This window comes from Ostrinia nubilalis, chromosome 25, assembly GCF_963855985.1.
Source record: "Ostrinia nubilalis chromosome 25, ilOstNubi1.1, whole genome shotgun sequence".
NCBI classification, from domain to species: domain Eukaryota; kingdom Metazoa; phylum Arthropoda; class Insecta; order Lepidoptera; family Crambidae; genus Ostrinia; species Ostrinia nubilalis.
In genome coordinates this window covers 1626474-1639205 of record NC_087112.1, presented here as the reverse complement: position 1 = coordinate 1639205, position 12732 = coordinate 1626474, and positions in this window count along the sequence as shown.

The following is a 12732-nucleotide window of genomic DNA, read 5'->3' as shown; positions in this document are numbered from 1 at the left end:
GCGCTGCTGGTAGGGCCAGAAAGATAAGTAGACATGTAAAGTGCCCCATAAGGGCTACCTTTTTTTTATTTACTATATTTTGACGTTCATAAGTGCCACCAGTAGTCTAAATTGAATAAAATATTTTTGATTTTGATTTGAGTCCCAAACTAAGTAAAGCTATTTATGGGAATCTATATATGTTGTAGAGACCACTTACGTACAATAAGAATAAATGATGAAAATCCCTGAGGATTTAAATCAGTTTTCAAGTATACACTACATATTATACAATGAAGAATAGATACTCGTAGAAGAATATTGTCAATGGTTAACTCTACACTGAAGAATAAATATTTCAATTCAACTGTCATATAATCTATGCTTGAAATAATTTATTTAAAAATAAATTAACAAAAATGACGTAGAGTGGACAGCACATTAAAATACTATAATCTTTATTCCAAAATAACATCTATTACTATTAAATAAGATGCCACAAAGTCAAGCTTGATGAGCCGTCGTCCTACATTTTTCTCACAGGATTCCCTTTACATCGCGTGGCGACTGCGGCAGGTTTTTATGTTTCCGGTCAAGTACTAATTAATTTAATTAATTATTCATACGTCAACGACGACCCCACCGGGTTTTGAATATTATAACAATGAACCTGATCCTGGCGGTCACTTTTGTCTACAACTAAATCTATACTAGTTCGAACTTTTTTCAATTTTCAATTTTTATAAACGATACCTATGTATTTAAACTATTTGTGAAAACTATTTTGGCAAATGTGAAATTTAATTGGTAACTCTATATGTGTTATAGAATGATGTCTGTTTTCTTAACAATAAAATAAAAATAAAAAAAAACTAAATATCTCATATTCACAAACATTACTATGAGGTCTCATAGTGTGCGTGGATGCACAGGGTCACACACGAACCAATCACAGAGCTGTTTTCAACGCTGTGCGTTCGATTTGCTACTTCCCATAAGCTAGCATCGTTCATTTTATCCAACTTGAAATCTAACTACCTACTAACAAATTATGTAGGTACCTAGTATGTTACGAATTGTATTATTATGGAAGTTTGCCACTCCTCAGTCGATTGAAAATTTTTCATATCTGATGTAAAAACATTTGTACTTGACTTGTCGTCAAGGTGCCCTTTAATTTTGTGGTGAAAAATCATAACTTTAAATATAAAATAGACACAATTTATTCCGAATTAAAATTGACTAACAATTTGTTATTCTACTGAATTAATAAATAACGAGTAAAATACACGTATGTTTAGTTAATTCGTATTTATTTGTAACGCATCGGCAGCGGCGTGTTGCGGATGTCAAGTGGAGATGGTTGAGTGGCTACTATTATTATGTGACCCACATATTATTTTAGCCCCTTTTCTTAAAATATAGTTCTCCAAAATAATCAAACAAAGATGATTTAAAATTAAATAAAGGATCCGTCGAATCTATTCTTATTCCAGTTTATTAATTAAAATAGAATTTTGTGACGCTAAAAACTAATAAAAGTACTCGTACATATTAACATTAGTTTTAGTCAATGGTAGTTCAAAATCGCACGTAGTGGCTCAACAAGTATAGGGCTTTTTCTGACGTCCAGCACCGGCTTAAAACGTCTTAAGTGAAAGAGCCCTAATGAATGATAGATAGATACCTAGATAAAACGTTTATTTGCATAACAGGAACACACATTACAAACAAAAAGTACCAAAAGGAGGTTGAAATAGTACCTAGTGCTAATGTAAAGTCCCAACACCTCCATGATTTGTTTTGTACCTAAGAAATTCAACTATTTTAAACTCTATGATCGCGGGTTTGTATAATTAGCAAGAGGTATTACAAGGTATAGAGACAGTAAATAGATTTTACTGGTCTGACTTTGTTATCTGTAAAGAACTGGACGGCCACATATCATCAGGCCACCAGGCCACTACCCAAGTGGGATCCTTGGGGTAGATCTTTGACCAGCAGTGGACGTCATTCGGCTGAAACGAACGAACGAACCCAAGTGATGTCACGATCAAAAATAGTACTTTATATCATAAAAACTTGTATTTACAACAATAATTATTATAATGAGACCAACGCATCTCACTTTGCCCATAAAAACACCATGAAACGCTTATTATTGTTTTATTTGATTGCCTTATTACCTTACAAGCCAATTTTCTGATTCCATCTTCATGTCAAATATAGCATCAATCATGGCACTAGAAAATTCCGTTACTACACGCTCCCCACCATATAAATACGCACACTGAGAAAGAAACATGTGTGCGTGCATATGTTAGTGTGCGCGGAGTAAAAAGTCGGCGCGCGCGCACATAACAGCTGCTGTATCTCTCTCTAACGCATGCAACAGACTGCAGCTGTCTCTGTCTGTCTTGTACAATTAACGTGCGCTATTGCTGCGATTTACTCGCTGTATATATTTTATTGCTGCCTCCATATAGGTTGTGCGGACTAGTTTATCAAGTTATCTTTATGTGGTATAGTGAATCATAGCGTTGGTAAATCGAGTAATGTTCTGTTGGCTATGAGGAAACGTAAAGATTAGGTACCTATAATTATGTTACGTCCAATCACGATTATTCAATTAAGTTAAAAAATGCGTGAATAGGTTGCTATTTGATTTGATAATAATTGAACTAGACACTAAGTTACAATCTAGTAGAGTCAGAATATTTCAGATGGTCGTAAGCAAGCAAGATGCTGTTGACTGTCCATGAAAATGTTGGACTCTCATGACTCTTTTATCTTAGAGGTTCCGGATTCGATTTCCAGTGGTACACTCATAAACTTCTGTCAAATGATTGTTGTGATTATTTTCCATTATATGCTAAGATATTGCAGACTTGAATCAATCTAATGTCCGAACAGACTTATACTCATGCCCATAATTTAGTTCTTTTCCAAATGGACTAGATTGTGGTAGGTATGATAAAGTCAAGTTCCAATAATAAAATTAAAAAATGGCTCACCTAGAATAAAAGATAACTGAGTTTAGGGATATACAACATTTAAGACTACATTATTTTTATATTTTCCTCTGGTAAATTAAAGAAGGTCCTGCTCATGTAGTTATTGTAGTGGAAAAAATAACCTCTCATTCCCACCATTGCAACTCCTGTGTAGACAGGATCTCCTACAATGGACACTGGATGTTCTGATGATGATGATGATGATAACTCCTTTAGGATTACACTACAAATTCAGACCGAACTATCAATTGAGCTATTAACCAACTGTATTAAAATTAAAATAAAATCTAACTGCGTCAGTTAAATACTTCACGATTTACAAAATAAGTAGGTATTTGTATTTAACGGAGCGTACATAGCAATTAGCTAGTTAATGTTACGTTAACTCCGTTTAACGGCAAATTAAAATTGAATATGGAAGTCAGGTTGTTAATATTTAGATGTTGACGTCCTCAATCGAGTGTTATATTTTATTGCTACATTATCAATAAGTTATTCATTTATATTTGTTGTATATACCTGGATAGGTATATCCAATATCTCAGTAGTCTGATAGTTAGAGACTAGGGAGTAAAATATCACGATTTTGAATTATTTTTAGTTCTGGTTATCACACTTTACAGTTGAAGCACGACTCTCTTTATACCAGAGGAAACTGTTAGGTTTAATAAGTCAACTCCAAGGCTCAAACATAACATAACAAACCTCAAAAATTGGTCTAACTTTACATATTACAAAAAATACACCGGTCATCGTTATAGTACGGTTAAAGTAAGGTAAAGGTAACTTAGACTAAGTTGCACCACCTAAATTTGACTGTATCTAACTATAACGATAACCGCTGTTTTTGTATGGATTTTGACAGATTTTTGACGTTTGTCAAAGTTAAAGTAAAATGGTGCAACCCAGTCTAAGTTGCCCTGACGAGTGGCCGAAGAGATTCAACTGTTCTACCACCAACATAATAATAGATGTACTAAATAATCAAGATTAAGGTCCTTATTATGTAACGAAGATCAAATACTTCAATTTTAAACTTATAAGCCTAAAGATGTCTCAATAAAATGATTGTCATATATCGTAGTTTTAATAGCTGCTATTTTGAAATATTTTAACAAAGAAATAGAGACAAATAGGCTTAGCTAATTCGAGCAAGATCATACACGTCACATTCGTGGGCAGAGCAATTTCCATTAGGTAAGTACCCGTACTTTCTACTTCCTCACATTTTCGTATCTCCCGTTAGCATAGCATAAGTACAAGTGTGTTGACCCGGACGCACGTGCCCAATTTATTCGTCAATTAGCTGAGCAGGAGATCTATACCCCTTCATATTTTAATTAAGACCAATATGTTTCGTGTCTAAGTGCACATAGAAAATCTGATTTCCTCTCAGTGCCTTTTTTATCATCAAGCAAATATATGAAATTGCATTCAACCAGCCGCGGGGGTCGCTAGTGGGTTATGTGGGGCTCTCCCTAGAAGGGACTCAATACTCAATACTCAATACGTTTATTGCTTCCTTAATAGTACTACTTACTAAAAACCTGTTTCCGCCATAAGCCGTACTTATGAGTGGAGAATGAGGGACATCGCCATTGACTGTTGCCTATAGCATTCGACCGCGTTCGCTGCTCGGTTTCGGCTCGCTCAGTGCAGCCTCATCTTGTGGATTCCTTCAGGATCCATTCCTCCGCGCTCTCAATACCTTACCCCAGGACCAGAATGAGTAACATTAGTTGAAACGAACGATAAAAGGTTGAGTCAAGCCTGCAATGTCACCAAAAAAAGAACCATAACTAGTAAATAATGTATTCCCTCTGTGTACTCTAGGTCTAGAACCCAACTCTCTAAGCCACAATCTTCCGTCATCACAGGACACAGGACATTATACCAGTGTATTGACTCCATATCATCAAACCGAGATTCCCTCCTCTCGTTCCCATCGCCGCAACTTCTGTGTAGCAAGGATTGGTAGCTATAAACCCATCCTTGACCACCAATAAAAACCTTACCAGGAGAAGTCAAGTTTGTTCCGGGGAAAAGCTAGAGTTTGAGATCCACCACAACATGACAAGTAGTCTTCCCTTTATACCATTTAGGACTAGAACCCAGGTAACTCTAGTGAGTTACCTGGCTAGAGCCAGTAGACCACGAAGCCGCAATCTTCCGTCATCACAGCACATACTAGTGTGTTGACCTGGGCGTCATCACAGTATACACAAGACTATTGGACCCCATATCATCAAATTTAGATCTACTACAGCAAGTGTCTTGCCTCTGTGGTCTCTAGTACAAGAACCCAGCTAACTCTCCAAAACTGAGAACCACTACAGCAGTTTATTATTTCACTCTCTGACTCTATGGCTAGAATAGAACCCAGGCAAGACTCTAACGGCCACACTCTCCGAAGATACCCCGATCACATCCCTAAGCAGGCTCTGGATTGGAATCCCCTAGGAAAACGCAAACGTGGTCGACTCAGGCAAACTTGGCGGCGCACTGTAGCGGACGAGGCGAAGAAGATCGGCAAGACCTGGAGCGAGATCAAGCGAGAAGCTCAAGACCGAACGAGATGGAGGACTGTTGTGGACGTCCTCTGCCCCATCTAGGGGACATAGGACCATAGGTCAAGTAAGTCAAGACTCTAACAAGTGACCACAGCAGGTTGCCTCCTGTGTCCTCTAGGTAGGACTAGAAGCCAAGTACTCTCTAGCCAGTAGACCACGAAGCCGCAATCTTCCGTCATCACAGCACATACAAGTGTGTTGACCCGGGCGCACGTGCCTCGTTTATTCCTTCTGTGTCCTCTAGCAATCCTATCCTCTGTGCCTGTGTCCTCTAGCAATCCTAACCTCTGTGCCTGTGTCCTCTAGCAATCCTAACCTCTGTGCCTGTGTCCTCTAGCAATCCTAACCTCTGTGCCTGTGTCCTCTAGCAATCCTAACCTCTTCATCTGTGTCCTCTAGCAATCCTAACCTCTGCGTCTGTGTCCTCTAGCAATCCTAACCTCTGTGCCTGTGTCCTCTAGCAATCCTAACCTCTTCGTCTGTGTCCTCTAGCAATCCTAACCTCTGTGCCTGTGTCCTCCAGCAATCCTAACTCTAGAGAGTTACTTGGCTAGAGCCAGTAGACCACGAAGCCGCAATCTTCCGTCATCACAGCACATACAAGTGTGTTGGCCCGGGCGCACGTGCCTCGTTTATTCCTTCTGTGTCCTCTAATAATCCTATCCTCTGTGCCTGTGTCCTCTAGCAATCCTAACCTCTGTGCCTGTGTCCTCTAGCAATCCTAACCTCTGTGCCTGTGTCCTCTAGCAATCCTAACCTTTGTGCCTGTGTCCTCTAGCAATCCTAACCTCTGTGCCTGTGTCCTCTAGCAATCCTAACTCTAGAGAGTTACTTGGCTAGAGCCAGTAGACCACGAAGCCGCAATCTTCCGTCATCACAGCACATACAAGTGTGTTGACCCGGGCGCACGTGCCTCGTTTATTTATCAATTACCAGCGCAGGAGATCTGAACTTCTCGCTTCGGCAGCCAACTGTGGCCGCCCGGAACGGCGCCCGCTATGTACACCCGAACGGCAAAATGGAACGAGCGGTGTGCTAGATTGTTCTGCTCATCGACATATTATGTGCTACGCACTAGTATAAGTGCCCTGGAAATGGTCTATGTACTGAATAAACTATTTGAATTTGAATTTGAGATTTCTAATCGTCATCATAGATGGACCGACGACCTGATAAAGGTAGCAGGAAGGCAGGCAGCCCGCTGCCAACTGTGCGATGTGGAAGTCATCGGGGGAGGCCTATGTTCAGCAATGGACGTCGTGTGGCTGAAATGATGCTGATGATGACTAGATTTCGCTATCCAAACACTTGCCCTGTTCAACTAAACTGTATTGCAATCCGTACACTAAGGTATTTAGTATTTACTTTAGTACGACTTTGACATTCGGGTAAGCGATCTAGCGCTGTATGTTTTAAAAAGATTGGTTTTTAACGCTGAAGCGAACTTTAGTTTTAATTATTTCCAAATGGAGCAAGAATTTTGCTTACGATAAGTTCTCTATCCTTTGTAACTCTATCGTTCTGCTGATATAATTCAAAAACAATTAAAATAGAGACAATAAAAAATCAAAAACGAAAATCTTACATTGGATAAAGTAGTAATAATAGTTCGGTGATTGACTGAAACCAATAATTCCAAGTAACATTTTTTTAGAAACAATTCATGTCCTGAAAACCAAGCTAGTTTTCAATTTGCGCTAAAATTTTTAAGCCAATAGAATCAGTTAACTAATTTCTCAAACTAGTCTCGTCACAGGTTCTCTTTGACATTTATGGGAAAGTCACATTTTGACAGCTCATAAAAACATCGACGATCGACGTGGTGTAGTGACAACCCATGGTATATTACCTATTTAATGATTTTCATTACCAGTCAATCTCCTGTTCATATCTTCAGTGGTGTAAAAAAAAACTAAGATTAGGATCGTAGTTTTTGATTAAATTTTTAACTACACATGGTAATGGAGAAAAGGGCATAATATCATAATTATTATCAAAGAATGAGCGTCATGATAAATGAAAAAAAATTATAAACAAAATCAAACTAAAACTTACTATTCCATTGCCGCCTCCGTCTGTACCGCAAGTAAGGCACACGATCCAAGCGATTTTTTATTCTCTCCACAATTATTCTTCGCATGTGTGCGTCAGCCACATATGCATGTGTGCGTAGATGCGCGTGCGCACACTTTATCGCGCATGTGTGAGTGCTAACTGTACGTGTAAGGAAATTGTATGAAATTACATAGAGCACCGGACTTGTCGTCGTAATTAAGTCAACTTTGTTTTAAAGAAATAAAAATTAATGAAATTTCAAGACTCTGGTTAATAACTCTTATTTATTTGCGCAAAGTAAATATATCTCAGCAATAAAAGTAATTATTGTATACTTTTAGAGTTGCATTCGGGATAAAACTTGAATTTGAGTATGTAAAGTGGTTTACTGTGAACGAAATTTACGTCTTTCACTACGAGGGATATTTATTAATTGAAAGGCTTTGTCAAATGTAAAATGTAAAATTATATTGCTTCAAATAAAATAAATTACATTTCGTTTTGGTAGAAAATTCAAGACAAAAGAGAAAAGTGACAATCGATGAAAAAACGCAAAAAAGTAAAAAGTATTTTCTAACCGGCCAGGCGCGCGGCCAATGGGTTTGGTATGCAACCTCAAAATTGTATTCAATACTTATAGGTCATCAAGACGGACGTGTACATTTCCGCCCGCTAAAGAACATAATTGCAGAATGTCCTTTACTTAGTTAAACAAAACAAGAAACAAACAAAATTTTAATCCATACTATACAATTCAAAGTTAAAGTTAACTATGTACATGATAAGCTTAACCAAAATAAACTTCCTTGCCTTCAGCGGGCATAATAGTAACAAATACTACTAAATAGTTTACGTAGCACATACTCTTAACTAAACATACTTACTCATTGTGATTAAAAAATTAATAATATAAATTTAACTTCAACTATACAAAGTTTTGTGAGGATTGCTACAACAAAATATCAATCATAAGAATTAAAGTAATTTTAACATGCACATCATATTTACATTTCAACATAAAATTACAATAATTAATTATTCCGCTAATGAAAGCACACAAATTTTGGACACAGGTCTTTTGATCAAAGAATTTTGTGTGCGAACAGTAACCACTCGGGTGATCTGATCAGGGCCAGGATGTTTCTGCTCGACTCTACCCAACAACCACCTGCCAGGAGGCATGTCATCTTCTTTGATCAAAACCACGTCACCCAGTTTAGGTTCTGGGGTTTTGTAGACCCACTTGTGTCTTTGTAAGAATTGATGCAAATAATCATGAGACCAATGCTTCCAAAAGTCTTGTAGCATCCTTTGTGTCAGTTGCCAACGTTTAAGACAACTAATATTAGATTTTTCAAAGTTGATTTCAGGAATTAGTATAAGCGGCTCTCCTACCAAAAAATGACCAGGCGAAAGGGCAACGAAACCTTCCTGATCTTCAACATAAGAGAGTGGCCTTGAATTAAGGCAAGCCTCAATTTGAGCAAGTACCGTTGCCATTTCCTCAAAGGTCAGAGTTGAGTTCCCAATAACTCGACGAAGATGGTGTTTGGTGGATTTTATTCCCGCCTCCCAAAGTCCTCCAAAATTGGGTGCATGTGGAGGAATAAAATTCCATTGAGTACCGTTATTTGCTAGATACTCAGCTAGTTCAGGCACAAATGTCGATTTCTGTTCGTCAAACAACTCAGCGAGCTCGCGTGCCGCTCCTATAAAATTAGTTCCATTATCGCTATAAAGTTGAGCACAACGACCACGTCTAGCAACAAATCTCCTGAAGGCGGCCAAAAATCCCTTAGTTGTCATATCACTAACTGGTTCTAAATGAACAGCACGTGTTGACATACAAATGAATAGAGCAATGTACCCTTTATATGATTTGTTGCCCCTACCCTTCGACAAACGCATATTAATTGGACCTGCGTAATCTACTCCACTACAAAGAAATGGTTTGCTTGGTGTAACGCGTGCCGAGGGAAGCTGACCCATAAGTTGCTCTCGTGTTTTATTTGAGTACCTTGTGCAAATAACACATGTTCGAAAATAAGCTTTGACTGCTAACTTTACACCAGTTATCCAGTATTTTGTCCTCAGATATGTTACCATAGCCTGTGGACCCCCGTGCATTGTCTTAATATGAGCATCAACAATCAAAAGTTTGGTCAAAAACGAGTTTTTTGCAAGTAATATCGGATGTTTTTGATCATAATCTAACTGTGACATTTCTAACCTACCTCCAATTCTAATAATGTTGTTTGAATCCAGAAATAAATTTAGACTTTTCAATTGTTTCCTTTTTGTGACTAAGTTGCCTTTCATTTTCAGATCATGCAATTCTTCAGGAAAATGTTCTTCTTGTGCTTTTCTAATACATATGTTCAGAGCCTCATCAATTTCTTCTACATTGAGATGAATCGTGTTATTTCTCTTAATAGATGAGCTTCTGAGATTCAAAAATCTTCTACAATAGGCTATTATTCGGACCAGTTTATGAAGCGAAGAGTATTTTTTCCAGATGAAGTCATCGTCAACAACACAGGTAAGTGTTTTTATTTCTTCCAAATTTGTGAGTAGGTGTTTAGGTTTCTTAGTCTCAATAGTTTTCTTTCTGAGGAATTCGGGACCCTCGAACCAAATGGTCGTGTTTGCAAGTTCTGTTGGATTAACTCCGCGCGAGGCGCAATCAGCAGGATTTTGTTTGGAGGGTACATGTGACCAATGATGTGTATCCAAAGCAGTAAGAATTTCAGAAACTCTGTTCGCGACGAAAGTTTTCCACCGGCTAGGATGACTGTTTAGCCAAGCTAGTACTACTTCGGAATCAGTCCATGCGTGCAAATGTTTCTTCTCTATATTTAACACATTTGCAATCTCTATCATCAATTTGGTTAAAAGAGTAGCCCCACAGAGTTCCAATCTAGGTATAGAAACCTGTTTTATAGGTGCCACTTTAGTTTTTGACGCAACCAATTGTACGTAAATGTTACCTTCGGCATCTTCTACTCTAATATAAACTACAGCTGCATAAGCTGTTTTTGACGCATCCGAAAAACCATGTAATTGGACTTGTTTATCAGAAGTTTTTGTGTGTAACCAGCGCGGGATTCTCACATTCTTCAATGCACTCAAACTATCACGGTAAGTACACCATTTGCTCAGTAATTCGCTTGGCAGCTCTTCATCCCAGTCGATACCAGCCAACCATAGTTGTTGAATCATCGTTTTCGCTATAATGATGCTTGGAGCCAGCCAGCCTAGCGGATCAAATAGTCTACTTATATCAGACAAAACTCTTCTTTTTGTTACAGGTTCTATTAGAGCAGCAAGATCAACCGAGTACTGAAAGGAATCAGTACGTGGATCCCAGGTAAGTCCCAAGATTTTTGTTATATTTGCATCCATTTCTATCTTGATACCTTCATCTTTATCTCTCACATCTTCCTTTATTTTATGTAGTAATTCCATACTATTACTTATCCATTTTTGTAACTGAAAGCCACCCTTCGCTAATGTAGCTTTTATTTCGCTGTAAATTGAATAACCGTCATCTACATTTTCAGTTCCTGTCATGAGGTCATCCATATAGAAATCATTCAAAATGATTTCCTTTATCCTTGGAGATTCCTGAGCTTCATCGTACGCTACTTGCTGCAACGCGCGAACTGCTAAAAATGGCGCGCAAGCGGTTCCAAATGTAACCGTTAGGAGTTCGTGCTCTTCGATTTCCTTTTCAGGATTATCTCTCCACAGTATACGTTGAAAAGACGTATCTTCTCTGTCTACGAGCACCTGTCGATACATCTTTACAATGTCGGCTACTATGCAGATAAGATGTTTTCTCCAACGCATAACGATGTGTCGAAGATCCGCTTGCAAGGTAGGCCCTACCATCAAGTTATCATTCAAAGATATTCCATTACTACCTTTGCAGGATGCATCGAATACGACACGAACCTTTGTCGTTGCTCTGTCTTCGCGGATTACAGCATGATGGGGTAAGTATAAACCCTTTTTATTAACTTCCTGCTTCGTCACTTTTACCATGTGGTTCAATTCTGTATATTCATGTATCACTTGACTATAGTCAATTTTCAATTTTATGTTCTTTAACAGTTTAGCTTCCAAACCCTTAAATCTCTTTTCAGCTATTTGTTTAGATCCACCTTCTGCACAGCTTCGAATATCATCCTTGAACGGCAGTCTGACTACATAACGACCACTTTCATCACGTCGTGTGGTGGCTACGAATAACTGTTCGCATTTTACCTCTTCTTCAGTCAACATCTTTTTGGCCACACAGGGTTCTCCTTCAAGCTCCCAGAATTTCTTCAACATGTCATCATTCTCCATACTTACATGCATAACTGTAGTGTTAGTAAATGAATGGAAATCTGCTTCAACGAGTCCAGACAGTATCCAGCCAAAAGTCGTTTCTTGTGCTAACACCCGGCTAGATGCACTGCGTTCGATACCTGCTCTAACTACTTGGCTGTATACTTCAGCACCTAGCAGAACGTCAATTTTATTTGGCTTATAATATTCCGGATCAGCAAGGTCTCCTATTGACAACCCTAACAAATCTACAGGGCATGCTTCTACTGATGGAAGTAGAGATGTTATTGCCTTTAAAACGTAAACGTTAATCTGCATGTTGAAAGTTGGATCAAACCTTGACTTTAAGTGTAAAGTAACGTATGATTTAGACAACAAAGTATTGTCTCCCCCTACACCTGTCACAGTGTGTTTACTAAAGTTTTTCTTTAGTCCTAAGTACTGAACCATTGATTCAGTTATAAAAGAGCCTTGCGAACCTTGATCCAACAAGGCTCGCATATCACGGTAAGTGCCATCCCTCGACTTGGCTTTAACCAATGCTGTTGGTAACAGAACAGTTTCTTTACAATTTCCAGTCGATAAACATGACACAACTTTATCATCAAGATTTCCTACCTTTGTGCTTGAATTAGCCGTTGTACCTTCCGCCCGCATGGCAGAATTGACGCCCTTCGTCGAGTTATCCCCCATAGATTGCGATAAATCGCTGGGATGCAACAATGTATTATGACGCTTTTTGCAAATATGGCATCTGAAAGTAGTTTTGCAAGCCTTGGCAG